Source organism: Syngnathus leptorhynchus, chromosome 7 (assembly GCF_054491065.1).
Source record: "Syngnathus leptorhynchus isolate UIUO chromosome 7, UIUO_Slep, whole genome shotgun sequence".
Lineage (NCBI taxonomy): Eukaryota > Metazoa > Chordata > Actinopteri > Syngnathiformes > Syngnathidae > Syngnathus > Syngnathus leptorhynchus.
Window position 1 is genome coordinate 13,387,977 of NC_141201.1, and position 16,778 is coordinate 13,404,754.

Sequence of the window (16,778 nt, forward strand, 5' to 3'; positions counted from 1 at the left end):
ATCATCAGCGAGGGTTGGGTCGCAAAGGTCCGGATCGTCGCGGATAGTTATGCTTCTGTATTGTGGATGAATTTGCTTCAGTTTTATCAGAGCGCTCATTAGCTTGGACCAAGTGACAGTTTGAAAAAACTGATGGCCTTTGTAGCAAAGTCGTCTCTTCAGTTTCACTCTCAACATCTGCAACTTACTTCTTATCCTCGACAAGGTATTGACCGTCTCCTGTACTTCCGATGGCACGCACACAACATTTCCTCGAATCCCTCGTTGTTGACCTTTGGGAAGTGGTACAATTTTGGCAAATGCTATGCATTTGGAAATGAGGTGTCTCTCTAATATTTTCAATCCACGCAGTTCTGTTGGAATAGCAGCTAGCGTGAGATTGTTTGAAATAGCGATTGCTGGCATTTTACCATTTTTGAGATGTGTATGGCAGGTGTGACACACACACTCTAGTTTTCTTTCAGCCGGCACTCTACACGACGTCTGACATTTGTTATTACAAATATGAACAAATTGTCCCGTGAGACAACGCGCAACAACATCTCGGTTCTTCTTATAAAGGCGACGCCGACAAGACTGTACCTGGTTGGGAAATAATGCTCTGTGGCAAACTGTGCAAACAAATGTGGGTCCATTCTTAATTTGGTTTTTGAATACGTCGACGGCTTTCATGAATGCACAGTCATTTCACTCTCTACATAGCCGGTTTATGATTTTGTATTTTTGTAAAAGCGTACTTGCTCTGGTCATTTTTTTATTCCGCAATGAATCCGATTTTGTTCTCATAATGGACCTCATGATTTACTGATGTTTGGCTCTGAATTCAGGATTGCTTGAATAACGGTGTTTAATGTAAAAGCGCTCTCTAGAATTAAATCTAACATCCATCCATCTTCTTCCGCTTATCCGGGGTCGGGTCGCGGGGACAGCAGCTTTAGGAGAGAGTCCCAGACCTCCCTCTCCCCAGCCACTTCATCCAGCTCATCCCGGGGGATCCCAAGGCGTTCCCAGGCCAGCCGAGAGACATAGTCTCTCCAGCGCGTCCTGGGTCATCCTCGGGGTCTCCTACCAGTGGGACATGCCTGGAACACCTCCCAAGGGAGGCGTCCAGGAGGCATCCTGATGAGATGCCCGAGCCACCTCATCTGGCTCCTCTCAACGTGGAGGAGCAGCGGCTCTACTCCGAGTCTCTCCCGGATGACCGAGCTTCTCACCCTATCCCTAAGGGAGAGCCCGGACACCCTGCGGAGGAAACTCATTTCGGCCACTTGTATCCTGGATCTCGTTCTTTCGGTCACGACCCATATCTCGTGACCATAGGTGAGGGTAGGTGCGTAGATCGACCGGTAAATCAAGAGCTTTGCCATTTGGCTCAGCTCTCTCTTCACCACGATGGACCGGTACAGAGTCCGCATTACTGCCGACGCTGCACCGATCCGCCTGTCGATCTCGCGCTCCATCCTGCCCTCACTCGTGAACAAGACCCCAAGATACTTGAACTCCTCCACTTGGGGCAGGATCTCATCCCCGATCCGGACAGGGCATTCCACCCTTTTCCGACCGAGGACCATGGACTCGGATTTGGAGGTGCTGACCCTCATCCCGACCGCTTCACACTCGGCTGCGAACCGCTCCAGTGAGAGCTGGAGATCATGGCCTGAAGAAGCCAACAGCACCACGTCATCTGCAAAAAGCAGTGACGCAATGCTGAGGTCCCCAAACCGGACCCCCTCAACGCCTCAGCTGCGCCTAGAAATTATGTCCATCGGTTCCTTCACTGGGAACAAATCCGACTTACTGCCGGAAATGCGGACCAAACTCTGGCATCTGTGATACAGGGACCGAACCGCCCTTATCAGTTGGCTCGGCACCCCGTACTAATTACGCAAAAAACAGTAAATGTTATGAACAAGAAAAATGATGAAAATGATGTTGAATAAAATGGGTAAAATGATGTGTTAAAATGAAAAGCGGGAAAAGTGAGTTTGGAACAAAAAAAAGTTAAATAAAGGAGAAATGAAAATGGTAAATTAATGATGAGAAATGATGTTGAATAAAATTTGGTGAAATGATGTGTTAAAATTAAAAGCGGGAAAATTGAGTTTGGGAATAGAAATGATGATAAATGATGAGAAATAAAATGAATAAATGAATGAATGAAAAATGATGAAGTGCCCCGTTAATAAAATGATGAGTTAGGTAAAAAAATCATGATATAAGTGGATATTGAGGAAGTTGCCCAATGCGGGGCTCAAACCCACAACAATGAGGTTAGGAGTCTGATGCTCTACCTACTGAGCTAAACAGTGTCTTTGTCACGTCTCGTACCCAGCCGTTCCACCATGTGTCTGTTGTCATGGTTTCGGTCTGTGTGCTCACCCCTCCCCTCCTGTGTGCCCCTGATTAGTTTGATTATTCTCACCTGCCGCTTGTTACCTGTCATGTATACAAGTCCTGTCTGCCCCTCATGCCCGGTCGGATCATTGTCTTTTTGTTGCGGTTGTTTTGTTGTCGTGTCGTCTTCATGTCTTTTTGGTCCCTGTCGTTTTCAAGTCTGTTTTCGGTTAGTCAGTCATGTTATCGTTTTGTTAAGTCATGTCAGTTTGCAGAGTCTGTCTTTGGTTCCTCCAATAAACCCTGGTCCAAGCTGCACTTGGTCGCCCTGCTCCATTCCAACCGTGACAGAATGATCCGACCATCATAGCGACCAGCGCTTGGACCTCACTCCACCATCGGCTCCTGTTAGCGACACCCGACCCAGTTCCAGCGCCGCAAGACACACGGCCGCCCCCCGACACAGTTCCGACGGCGCAGATGCTACGGCCGCCACCAGTTCCGGCGGCGTAGATCCAGCGGCCGTCACCCAGTCGGCCTTCGGCGGCGTGTGGCGTGCGGCCACCACCTGAACCAGTTCCGACGGCGCGGATGCTGCGGCCGCCACCAGTTCCGGCGGCGCGGATCCAGCGGCCGTCACCCAGTCGGTTTTCAGCGCCGCAAGACACACGGCCGCCCCCCGACACAGTTCCGACGGCGCGGATGCTACGGCCGCCACCAGTTTCGGCGGCGTGGATCCAGCGGCCGTCACCCGGTCGGCCTTCGGCGGCGTGCGACGTGCGGTCCCATCCCGACAAACCTGGCAAGTCGCCAGGTGGCTCCCATGGAACGGGGGGTACTGTCACGTCTCGTACCCAGCCGTTCCACCATGTGTCTGTTGTCATGGTTTCGGTCTGTGTGCTCGCCCCTCCCCTCCTGTGTGCCCCTGATTAGTTTGATTATTCTCACCTGCCTCTTGTTACCTGTCATGTATACAAGTCCTGTCTGCCCCTCATGCCCGGTCGGATCATTGTCTTTTTGTTGCGGTTGCTGTTGTTTTGTTGTCGTGTCGTCTTCATGTCTTTTTGGTCCCTGTCGTTTTCAAGTCTGTTTTCGGTTAGTCAGTCATGTTATCGTTTTGTTAAGTCATGTCAGTTTGCAGAGTCTGTCTTTGGTTCCTCCAATAAACCCTGGTCCAAGCTGCACTTGGTCGCCCTGCTCCATTCCATCCGTGACAGTCTTACTATTAAAGTGCTGGAATTTGCTTAATGAGTGGCAAAATGGTAGAAGCGTGCTAATATGTAATGACAAGACGGCCAATGTGAGAATTTTTGGAACGTGTGAAAGTTGGAATGGGATGAATCGGTTAAAGCATGTAGGAGTAGTTAGGTGTCAAAAAAAGTGGGCGGAATAAAGTAGGATAACAATAGTGTGAAGGCCTTCGCCTTCACACTAATAATAATAATAAGACGAAAAATAAAGTAGAATACTTCGCCTTCACACTAATAATAATAATTAAAAAAAATAAAGTAGAATAACAATAGTGTGAAGGCCTTCGCCTTCACACTAATAAAGTAGAATAACAATACTTATTCTATTGGTTTGTTTGTACTAAGAGGTTTGTACTGCTTCGTGTACCAACTGCACCCTTCTGTTAGAGAGGTTGTCCCTGCTAGAGGGACGTGTCCGCCAGTTAGAGCAGAATAGTGCGATAACAGTAGATGTGGCGGACACAATCGCGGACTGTAGTCAGCCCGCTAGCCCCGTTAGCATTAGCCCCAAGCGGCTTGCTAATCACGATGAGCCAGGTAAGACGCATAGCCGTCCAAAGTCATCTCGGTCTACTGGCCCTCACACCTTGGTCATAGGTGACTCCATCACCCAAAATATCACGCTTAAAAATCCAGCCACGGTAATGTGTATTCCTGGGGGCAGAGCACCCGACATAGAAGCTAATCTTAGGGAGCTGACTCGCAATAGGACTAGTCAACAGCGTAGTTCCAACAACACTAGCTACTCGGATATAGTGATACACGTCGGCGCTAATGATGTTAGGATGAGGCAATCTGAGATCACAAAGAGAAACATAGCGAGGACTTGTGATCTCGCCAGAAAGATGAGTGGGAGAGGCTCTGATGAGAGGTTTTGTAGATTAGTCTCCCTTAATCGATGGATGGCTGGGTTCTGTAAAAAGCAGGGACTGTATTTTATAGATAACTGGTCCTCCTTCTGGGCAGCCCCGACCTGCTGAGGAAGGACGGCCTTCATCCTAACCGTGAAGGCACCTTCACTCTTTCTAGGAATATAGATTACTGTTTGAGCCATTCATGACAGGTCACCTTAGAGCAGGCCGGGGCACAGGTGACTACACCACCTGTCAGGATGGGTTTGGAGTCAGTTTAGTTAAAGTTAACTAGCGCTAGGCTAGACTTCCAGCATGCACATAGCTCCTTGTGTAGACTAGAGCGTCACAGTTTGAATAGTGCTACAGTACACGTGAACACACTTTCTACTGAGGTAGTAGACAAATCCAATCGCTCCACACCAGTATAGCTGATGATACGGTGCCTGTTTCAGATAGTATTACATGTGTACCAAATATTTACTATCAAATTCCTACGGTCGTCCCACCGCGCTAATAAACAATTGAGAGGTGATGTCAGGCCTAGAGAACACAATCTTAATCCTTTGATAGATACGAACACTGATCGACCGATTACACTTAAACTCGGTTTCATGAATATAAGATCGCTTCATACGAAAGCAGTTCTCGTTAATGACCTCATCATGGAACATAATCTAAATATATTTGGTCTTTGCGAGACCTGGTTAAAACCTAATGAACTGCTACCGCTTAATGAGGCTTCGCCTCCAAACTTTGTGAGCTCACATGTGGCGCGTCCTCAAAAAAAGGGTGGGGGTGTTGCCCTCATCTCAAATTCCGATCTTCGATTAACGTATTTAAAACATTTGAAGTTCTCACTGTCCGATCCACCGCTTTACCGTCATTTTATCTTGCTGTTATTTACCGTCCACCTGGGGCTTACTCTGGCTTCCTGGATGAATTTTCAGAATTCGTGGCTGATCTAGTGACAAATGCGGATAATATAATAATCATGGGCGATTTTAACGTCCACATGAATTTACCGTCAGAGCCACTTACTTCGGCGTTTCAGTCTCTACGTTTGGTTTTACGCAAGCCGTACAGGTAGCAACGCATAAGAATGGTAATACCTTAGATTTGGAATTATCTCGAGGACTGGCAACCTCTAATATAACTGTACTGCCATACACTACTGTTTTGTCTGATCACTACTTAATAAAATTTGAAATTTTAGTTCTTAGTCATAGACAAGAGAGGAATCAGAATTATAGCAGCCGTAATATTAACTCCATGACTGCGACATCTGAGCTACTGCCACCAGCAACTGCCGTATTTCCCTCATATACCGGCTCTATTGATAATCTTACAAATGAATTCAATGCTACATTGTTAAATGCCATCGACTCTGTGGCGCCGCTACGTCTGAAAACTCGCCGTAGATTGCCTACTCCGTGGTTCACAAATGAAACACGTTCGCTTAACCAATTAAGTAGAAAGCATGAACGCAAATGGCGTTTAACCAAACTTGAGGTTTTCCATCAGGCATGGCGCGACAGCCTCATGAAATATAAAGATGCGCTTATCTTAGCAAAAACTCATTATTTTTCGCAGGTCATTAATCTCAATAAGAACAATCCTAAATACCTATTTGATAAAGTGGCAAAGCTAACACTACGCCAGCCGACCCCCGATAGCTCCTTTCACTCGGCTGACGAGTTCATGAAATTCTTTGCTCGAAAGATTGAATCCATTAGGGATGCGATCAAGATGACCATTCCGATCGCTCAGTTGGGACCGCCGATTACCGGCGCTGACGATCATGCAATAACCCTCTCAAATTTTAAAAGCGTGTCCCTTTCCGGGATCGGTACTAGGACCAATTCTATTTAATATTTATATGATTCCGCTTGGGGACATAATACGTAAATATAATATTAGTTTTCAATGTTACGCGGATGACACCCAATTATATATACTGTTATCAATGACAGATCCGCGGGACTGTTGTAATCTTGAGGCATGCCTTGTGGAGATCAAGCAATGGATGTCTCTCAAATTCCTTCGTCTGAACCCAGATAAAACTGAGATGTTGATAATTGGTCCAGCTCGTTATCATTTATTTAAGGAAACCACTATAACTATAGATAACCGTACTCAGAGTGATACTGTAACTAATCGCGGGGTAACATTTGACCAAACACTCTCCTTTCAAAAGCACATTAAGAATATAACCAGAATAGCATTTTTTCACCTTCGTAATATTGCCAAGATTTGCCCAATCCTCTCGACCGGTGATGCGGAAATTATTATACATGCATTTATCACGTCGCGCCTGGACTACTGTAATGCATTATTCTCTGGTCTTCCCAAGTCCATTATCAAAAGTCTACTGTTAGTACAAAATGCTGCTGCAAGGCTGCTCTCACGGACAAGAAAATTTGATCACATTACCCCAATATTAGCCAATTTACACTGGCTCCCGGTCCATTAAGATGTGACTTCTATAAATCATTGCATGGCTTAGCGCCTTCATATCTCGTCGACTTAGTCTTTCCTTATGTTCCGTCTCGTAACCTTCGTTCGCAAAACGCTAGTCTTTTAGTGACACCGAGGGCTAAGAAAATGTCTGCAGGGGCGAGAGCATTTTCTATTCGGGCTCCAGAGCTCTGGAATGCCCTACCAATGGATATTAGAACTGCTACCTCAGTAGAACTATTTAAGACACGTTTAAAGACATATTTCTATGATATGGCCTTTAAGTGTAACCTGTAGTGGCAGATTCGGCTGGAGTTTGTTTTTGCTCCCTCTCCCGGACCCCACTCCTCCCACCCCTCCCCAGCTGGGGAGGTGGTTAGGTGACACCCGACACCTGACGGCGGCTATCTAGATTCTCGTGGACCAATTCAGCATGAGGGAACTGCAGCGGATGACCCTATTAGAGGACACTGCCAGGACAATAGAAGGCACCTCCGGCCTGGACATCCACTTTTTGATTTCCATATTATGTATTTTATCTGCCCTCTTTGCATCCATTGCAGCCTGGTGATCCTGAAAAGGGGATCCTTCCATCTGTGGTCCCTTCTCAAGGTTTCTCATTTTTCCCTTGGTAGGGGTTTTTGAATTTTTCCTTGCCCTTTTGGGAGCCCAAGATCAGGGGATGCTTTGAGAATAATTGGCAATTGGTTGTCTATGTGAAGCCCTTTGAGACTGCTTGTGATTTAGGGCTATACAAATAAACTTGACTTGACTTGATAATAGTGTGAAGGCCTTCGCCTTCACACTAATAAAGTAGAATAACAATAGTGTGAAGGCCTTCGCCTTCACACTAATAATAATAAAAATATAATAATAAGAACTAGAATTTGCAATTCCTGAAGAAATTGCGTGTGAAGTAGAAGAAGTTGAATAAATACTCGGGGAAATCTGCAGAATGATGTTGAAACGAGTTGAATCGGTTGCGCCAAAATGTTTTGAAATTTGAAACGAAACGAAATATACAGCTTCAAAAGTTTCACTTTCGGGGTTAAATGTTGAAACGGGTTTAATAGGACAGAAATTGTAGAAGTTAGAGCAAATGTTGAATCCCCATTGAAAATGAATGGGAATTTTAAAAAAAATTGACAGTTGACAATTGATTGATTTGCCCTTGCACCATTGGAACCAAGGTTTGGCAATGGCACGAGTGACCAAAGTCAAAGTCCGCTTTATTGTCAATTTCTTCACATGTTAAGACACACAAAGAGATCGAAATTACGTTTCCCACCGTCCCACGGTGACTAGACACAGTACACAACACTTAGAATCAAATAGCACAAAGAGTAAAAACGAACAGACAAGAGCAATGAATAAGTAATAAGCAAATAACCCAAATAAATAAACAATAAATAAATAAATAGACAAATAAGAGCAGCAAAATGGAGCAAGCGTGCTAATAGTAGACAGCCAGACCATAGCGCAAAAGAACAGGACGTTATGCAGCCGAGGGTTGAGGGGGGAGGGAATTCAGGATCCTGACAGCTTGGAGTAAGAAGCTGTTTTTGAGTCTGGTGGTGAGGGAGCGCAGGCATCTGTACCTCTTCCCAGAGGGTAGAAGTTCAAACAAAAAGTGAGCGGGGTGACTCACATCACACACAATCGCGGTCGCCTTGCGGGTGAGACGGGAAATCTCCTTCAGGGAGGGGAGTGGAGCCCCGATGACCTTACAAGCAGTGGTCAGTATGCGCTCCAGGGCCTTCATGTTGTACTCAGAGCAGCCACCACCCCACACAGCAATACCACACAGCGATACAACTGGAGAGGACGGTCTCAACGGTGCCACGGTAGAATGTGGTCATGATGGCGGGAGGAGCACTTGCTCGCCTGAGTTTCCGCAGAAAGTACAGGCGGCGCTGAGATTTCTTCGCCAGCGACGCAGCGTTGGTGGTCCAGGTTTGGCTATAGGAGCCCGGCCATGTATAGTTCCCCTGTGGAGCTCCTGACCGAAGGTCCTGGTGGACACCGAAGAGTTGATGTTACGTGCCTGCGTCACCTGACTTCCAGCCAAGCCCCAATCAAGTAATTACCAGCACCTGCTACAGCTCGTTAGGTCCCCTCTACTTAAACTTTGTGTATTCTGCCAGTTGTTGTGAGTTTGTCTGTTTACCCTGCCTGTGACACCACTGGTCTTTGTGCCCTGAACGATTCCCATTGCCGACCGACCGTGCTTGTGTTCTGTCCTGACTCGCCTTGTTCATTGCCTGTCCTGACTACTTGCCTGTCCTTGACCTTGTTTTGATTGCCACCTGTCTTGACCACCTGCCCGCCTTTGACTTCGACTGTGCGCTGCGCTCTTCGGCTCAGCCACAAAAGCCAGACTGCGAGTCCAGCGTTCCACTTCCCCTTTTCATTAAAGGTTCGTGCTGCATTTGGTCGCACTGTCTCTGTTCCTGACAGAACAAACTGACCATTATGCGACCAGCGCGCGGCCCTTCTGCCCTGGACTGCCTGTCCCACGCTGAGGAGATGGTGACCTTAATGAAGATCGTCCAGCAGCTACAACAGCAGCTTCTGCAGCACCATCAGCTCCACCAAGAACTTGTAGAAGCTCTCAAGGTCCTTAAAGATTTGGCTCCTCTGGCTGTTGCGACCCAATCTGCACAAGCCCTGTCCACGACCATCCTACTCAGCCCCACCGATCAGCCTGCCGTTATATCCACGCCCTGTCCTGCCCTGGAGCCCAGGCAGCTCGTGGACGTTCAGGAGCCCAGACTCAGCAACCTTGAAAGGTCCGATGGTGACCCCGAGTACGTTCGGGCCTTTTTGACCAACTGCCGTGCCTTGTTCGACCTCCAGCCCCTTCACGTTCGCCACGGAACCAGCCAAAGTGGGGTTTGTACTCACTCACCCTACGGGTGAGGTGTGGCTGTGGGGAACGGCGAAATATGAGCGGCAGGGGACCCGCCTGCTCGTCATTCGACGCCTTCGCAGCTGAAATCCTGCGCGTGGTTGACTTGGGCTCCGCCTTGGAAGACTCCTCCGAGGAACTCATTACGCTGCACCAAAGCAACAGATCCGTGGCCCAGTACTCCATTAAGTTCCAGACGGTGGCATGTCGGAGTGACTGGAACGCCTCTCGTCGGCACCTTCCTCCACGAACTACATCAAGGATGAGATGGTTTCCTACGAGCGCCCTCAGACCCTTGAAGGTGCCATGGACCTGGTCGCATGGGTAGATCGGCGGATCCGGTCAAGACGGCGCGAGAAGGTGAAGTGGACTCCGCCCCCCCCCCCTGCTGCCGTGACACCAGCCCGACGCCTCAGGTGTCATGGGAAGCCTCTGTCGTCGCGTCTCACCTGTCGTCCCCCCAGGATTCCGTCCAAGTCAGCCAGCCCACCATGAACATTCCTCCCGCCCAGCCCAGCTGGCCAGAGCCTATGGAGATTGGATGCATCTCGCTCTCACCAGAGGTTCGTCATAGACGCCTCAGAGCTTGGTGTATACTGCAGGGGTGAGGGCCACTGGGTGGCCTCTTGCCGGAAGAGAGCCAAGAGCACCCGCCTAGCAGGGATCCATTTGGGAACGGTTTGCTTGCCCCCTACCACATGTCGCAAGCCCCTGCCCCAGACCCGCTCTTCACCTCGAGCCCATGCCCTTGCCTCTCGGCCCTCTGCTTCTTCAACCCGTAGGCTACAGCCGCGGGCCCAGTCTCATCGTCAACCGCAGCCTGCAGTTCAGTCTCCTCCTTGGCTGCCGTTGCAACGTCCGCAGCCTGGTTCCACTCCGACAGGGAAGGCGTTGCAATCTTACCGACATCCCATTCGGCTCGGCGTTCGGTTTTTGTGACGTCAGGAGCCGTTCCTTGAGGGACGGGTTCTGTCACGTGCCTGCGTCACCTGTCTTCCAGCCAAGCACCAATCAAGTAATTACCAACACCTGCTACAGCTCACTAGGTCCCCTCTACTTAAACTCTGTGTATTCTGCTAGTGGTTCTCAGTTCGTTTGCTTACCCTGCCTATGACACCACTGCTCTTTGTGCCCTGAACGATTTCCGTTGCCGACCATGCTTGTGTTCTGACCCGACACGCCTTGTTCACCGCCTGTTCTGACTACTCGCCTGTCTTTGACCTCAGTTTGATCGCCGCCTGCCTTGACCACCTGCCCACCTCCAACTACGCGCTGCGGTCCTCGGCTCAGTCACGCCAGCCAGACCGTGAGTCCAGCGTTCCACTTCCCCTTTTCAATAAAGGTTCGTGTGCATTTGGTCAGCACCCGAACATCCCTTTCAGACGGCTTCCCTTTGCGTGCACAGTTAATCCCGTTCGATGTGATTTGTCCTTCTTGTTGGTATGCTGACATTACCCTGGATACCGTGGCTCTTGATACATCACAAAAACTTGCTGTCAACAAATTGTCCTCTTTTGAATACTGATATGTCACCCATAATATTGTGTGCAATGCAATGTTTTGTGCTAGACTTTGCTAAATGAACCTTAAGAGTGCGCTTACTGGTGCAATGTGGAAACAATGAAAATTGGCCACGAGACTAGTCCAATTTAACCATGAAACCTCCCACACTAAAATGAGAGGTGCATATTCCTTAGGTGGTTGGCATCCTTCAACGTCTGCAGTGGTGCTGCGGATGTTTCATCAATATATTGTGGTGAGTGCCCTCTTCTTTGCAGTGGCGTGCTGGGCAGCATCAAGAAGAGGGATGCCTCCCTCCTGGACAAACTAGTGAGGAAGGCAAGTTCTATTGTGGGTCTATTGTGTTGCCTGGTCTGACGTCTGTGGCAGAACGGGTGTTGGCCACACTGCTGTCCATCAAGCACAACCCCATCCACCCACTGCACAGCACCATCTCCAAGCAGAGGAGTAGCTTCAGTGACAGGCTGCTGACATAGTCCTGCTCCACGGAAAGGCTGAGGGGATAATTTCTCCTCCACGCCGTGAGACTTTTTAACTCAACACAGGGCACAGGGGTACGATCACAGACATGATCTTGGGTTAATGTTTGACATGTTTAACGTTTATTTATTTATTTATTTATTTATTTATACATTACTGGTGCGTGACACGAATTTGATGGGAATATAGTGCATATTATTTTATCCTCTGTTTATGGTCCTGCTCTTGGGTATTGGTATTGCTGGACGCTCATAGACCTATGTGCTCAAAAGACCAATGCGAATCACAAATCCCAGCTATGGGCAACAATTCTTTTCTTGGTTATTTTTATTAATACTTGTATAATTATTACCATAAAATAATAATAATAATTAAAATAATAATAAATAGATTTTATTTAGCAGTGAATTAGTACCAAAATATATGCACACCACCTCTGAAAGTATAAGTATATAATGATTATGTAGTTAACCTTTCATTCAGTATTTCAATGATGAAAACTCCACATTGTTGAATAAGGAACAAGCTATTTAGGTTGTGTTGAAAGATGACTACAATCCAAAGTAATAATACCCAGTCTGAGTATTTAGTTTCATCCTTTTAAATTGTGATACAATAATACAATATAACATTTTCAACACAATACATTTTACACTCCAGCTGAAATTAGTTATATTCCCGTATACAATATGTTCCAGAGTAAAATTACTGTCTGGGTGTTTTACTGCAATTACGTGGAACCAGTTGACATAAAAGCTGCAAGGTAACAAAAACATACTGACTCAAACACTGGTCAAATGTCTCATTCATTAACATGTTTTTGATTTGTTGTAATGGTAAATGTTATAACACTCAGTGCCGCACTAAATCAAGTAGGTAGAGGTAAAACATTATTTAAACGCACAGCAGGATTTTCTGAACTGTTTTCTTGTGCACTTGAAATCAGCATCACATTACTCTGCTTGAATGCAAGAATACATTCATTCACATGGGGGCAGTAGCGTAACAGCAGCTCATATCCCATCCTTCCCTTATTGAAGACTATTCCTTGAAGCAAGGTTGCTGAAGACCTTAACCTAAAAGACCTATGGATTCTTCTTCATTATGACCACTGTTTATTAACAGTGGGTTGGCAAGAAAGCCAGGTCATCTGGGTGGTTTTATAATTACTCAGCAGTCATTTCTCAGTGTAGACTTCAGTTAACCCCATTGTTGGGGACGCTCACTCTTGGGCAAGCTATTCTCATCCACCCATAAACCATTCCATTGACCATTTACTTTCCTTCTAATCTGCCGCATGCTAAATACTTCAGATCGGACATTTTTCCTCAAGTACACACGGTGCTGGACCTTACTTGCCCCTCATCTTTGCATTAGATATGGAGTCTCCAAATGGCGGACCGGGGTCCAAGTCCCGACCCCAAGACCATATTGTCTGGACCTTCAAGCATTTAAATTAAATAGTACTGAATTAAAAGGATAATAATTACATTGTAAGTGATTTTTGAACAAGCGTGTGTAAGGACACCTCTGTTTGCCTTTGTAAAAAGACCCAGACCCGCTCCAGTCAGAACTACCTTGCGTCCAAATTTACACTCTGCGTCCTCCTGGTTTTTCGACCGGTTTTTAGGCTACAGGATGTCATTACCGGAGAAACCTGATGGTACGTCATGTGACACGCGAATGCCAGTCAAACATTGAGCTGAAGAAACATAGCACTCAAATACAAGGTTTTGAGCGCTTTGGAATTTGTCGATTGACCATTAGTTACCCATATAAATTAGGTTTCTGGTTAATTAGTGTGACCAGACATCCTCTTTTTCTCGAACATGTCCTACTTTTGAGCCCCAAAAAATGTCTGGGCAGAATTTCAAAATCGTCCAGGATTTTGTTGGACTACCTCAAACATAATACGCGTACAGTACATTGTAGGACATAGAATTGCCACTCCATCCATCCATCCATCCATCCATCCATCCATCCATCCATCCATCCATCCATCCATCCATCCATCCATCCATCCATCCATCCATCCATCCATCCATCCATCCATCCATCCATCCATCCATCCACCCATTTTCTATACCGCTTTGTCCCCACGGGGGTCGCGGGCGTGCTGAAGCCTATCCCAGCAGTCATCGGGCAGTCGGCGAAGGATACCCTGAACTGGTTGCCAGCCAATCGCAGGGCACACAAAGGCGAACAGCCATCCGCACTCGCACTCACACCTAGGGGCAATTTGGAGAGCTCAATTGGCCTACCAAGCATGTTTTTGGGATGTGGGAGGAAACCAAAGTACCCGGAGAAAACCTACGCGGACAACATAGCAAATAGAGAGAATTATCTTAAAGTATTATATTGTGTGAGACCCCCTCTGGACACCTCTTCCCCCACCCACCACCAATAACACCAGACAGACCTTGGAAAAACACTATAGTGGACCTGATATTTTCATTAAAATACATTGCATTATAAGTAAATATGAAGACACCTACAGCACAGAACAATGCGAAATAAGGAAATTGAAAATTTTAATGTATTAATTTGATCAAAATTCAGTTCAAAATTATAATTAGATGCACTGTTTCCACGGACACAAAAAATATTGATCCGATTAGGACCGTTCATGCGTCACGAAACAAATCATTTTGACATGCGCATATTGACCAAATACACAAGATACAATAGTAAAAGTAGAAGCCTTTGCAACTACCATGTAAAAAAAAACCACTGCTTCATCCATTTCTATTTTACATGTTATTTTCCGTATTGTTCCTGTTTGAGGTGGTTTGTTATGAAATTTCAAAATGTGTTTTCATGCATGCTGATGGGATTATCAAGCGAAAGAAAACACCCCTCTTGTTCAGAATAAAATGTTGATCGGAACGGGCTTGATCCATTCAGAATGGGGTGTGTACATGAAGCATTTTTTATTCAGATCAATCTTTTAATCGGAATAAATGTCCCTCTGTAAATGTAGCCTATGATATTTAGATTTAATTGGGATGTAGTGTTTTTTTATAATTACATCTCCATTTACGAGTAGTTACAGATTTATAATGACCATTTCTTATTTTATTATTGATCACCAAAAGTCAACACATTTATGTACAGTTTTTGCAAAATCAGGGAAAGGTATGAAAATTGTTTTCATCCGTACTGCTTATCCTCACAAGGATCGCAGGTGTGCTGTTGCCTAAAGGTATCTGTTATGCAAAACAATATGACCCCCCTCCCTTTGACTCTGAGCTAAAATATGTATAGATATACCAAAACATTCAATAAATTATTCCCTTCCAACATTGATAACCAGTGAGAGGAAAGATGTCAAACCCAATTTGCTACCATAAACCGAAAATAGACAGACGCTATTGAGCTATTGATTAATTCATTGACGGTGGGCATTGTCTCTGTGATTGTTTGGGTGGCAGTGAGAAATGAACGGAGTTGGATTGTTGGATGTCTGTTTATTCAAGGTCACAGGCCAAGGCGGTCATCTGTGTTTGGCGCTATTCATGGGAACAAGTTTCTGATGTCAATACTTTGGGGATTTTGTCTATTCATTAGCTCTCAATCAGAATGAGGCCTCCAGTGCTCTGGGACATGAGCCAGGAGAGTACTCTGTTTGTAGGCCTGGTCAGTCTGTTTGGGCCATACAAGCATGATAAGAAGCAATGCAGTACAGTATTACATTAATTCACAGGGCGCCTGTGTCAGAGAGCAAGTTTTAATAGCAACAAGACTTTTATTCATACTGCAAACGTTAAATTCTTCAGTGGCTCACGCTTACCACTTGTATTTCCGAAAAAGTGAAGTACAGCAGTTTTTGTCCTTGTCCTTGCGTAGTGGTACGTGCACAGAAGCACGGAGAGTGACGCCTCCGATTAATGGGGTCCCTCATAGGTAGTGTTGGGCAAATTACTTCTAAAATGTAATACATTACATATTACTAGTTGTTTGCTTTTTTAAATAAAAAGTTTCTTTGAGAGAGAGAGAGAGAGAGAGAGAGAGAGAGAGAGAGAGAGAGAGAGAGACACACAAAAGAAAACCAATAAGTGCAACAAGATACAAGACATCAAAAGCTGAGCAACAAAGAAAATACGCTGTAACAAAGGAAAACACTAACTCCAGGCCAGTTGGTGAGAGGCCTAAACAATGTAAAACAAATGGAAGAATAAACTACTACAATGGACTCTTATTTAATACAGTAAGTGTAACGTGATGTAGGTCTAATTGGAGTTGCCGTCATGTGACATCATCTTAAAGAAAGATAGATTATTTTGGTTGCTAACAGACAATCAGAATCAGCAACATTTTATGCAATGCAATTGATGGCACAAAATTTATTAAAATCGTATATGAAAAGCACGAGGACTCTTATTTCTTTACTTGCTATTTTCTACTTAGATTTGATCCAGTTTTTAGTTTGAATATATGTGACTGTGATTTGTCTCAGAAACAATGACTGTTCAGCTATATTCATAGTTATTTCTTGAAGGTTAAAATGAACACCTAACTGGGGATTTACTCTAATGAGAAATTATTGCCAACTTGAGTCAAGCCCCGAAACATTTAAAGTAAAACACATTGTGTTTACTTAAATAAATAAATGATGTATGGAGTTGATTCAAACGCAGTGCCGACAACAATGGACAGGCAGTCAAGCACATGTGGTCAGATACAGTAGGGCGATTCGGATGGTTATGTATGCCTGTTTAAAATTGGAATAAACACGTTTATTTCCCCTCTGGTGGCACAATTTACATACTGAACAAATTTAGGGAGCACAGACTTTAAACACTCCTGATTGAAGTCGCCGACAATGACAAAGACACCATGAGGATAGGTGAGTTGCTGATGGTTTAGTGTGGTAAACAGGGTGCTAAGCGCTATGCTAATGTTAAAGTCCGCTGATATGTAAACAGTGGTCACGATAACGACTGTCAGTTCTCTTGGTAGATAAAAGGGTCTGAAAGT

General features: G+C 45.6%; 1 pseudogene; it reads right to left on the minus strand.

Moving 5' to 3' along the window:
* Positions 1-9,427: 9,427 nt before the first annotated feature.
* Positions 9,428-10,958, minus strand: LOC147054832 (uncharacterized; annotated as a pseudogene).
* Positions 10,959-16,778: the final 5,820 nt, after the last annotated feature.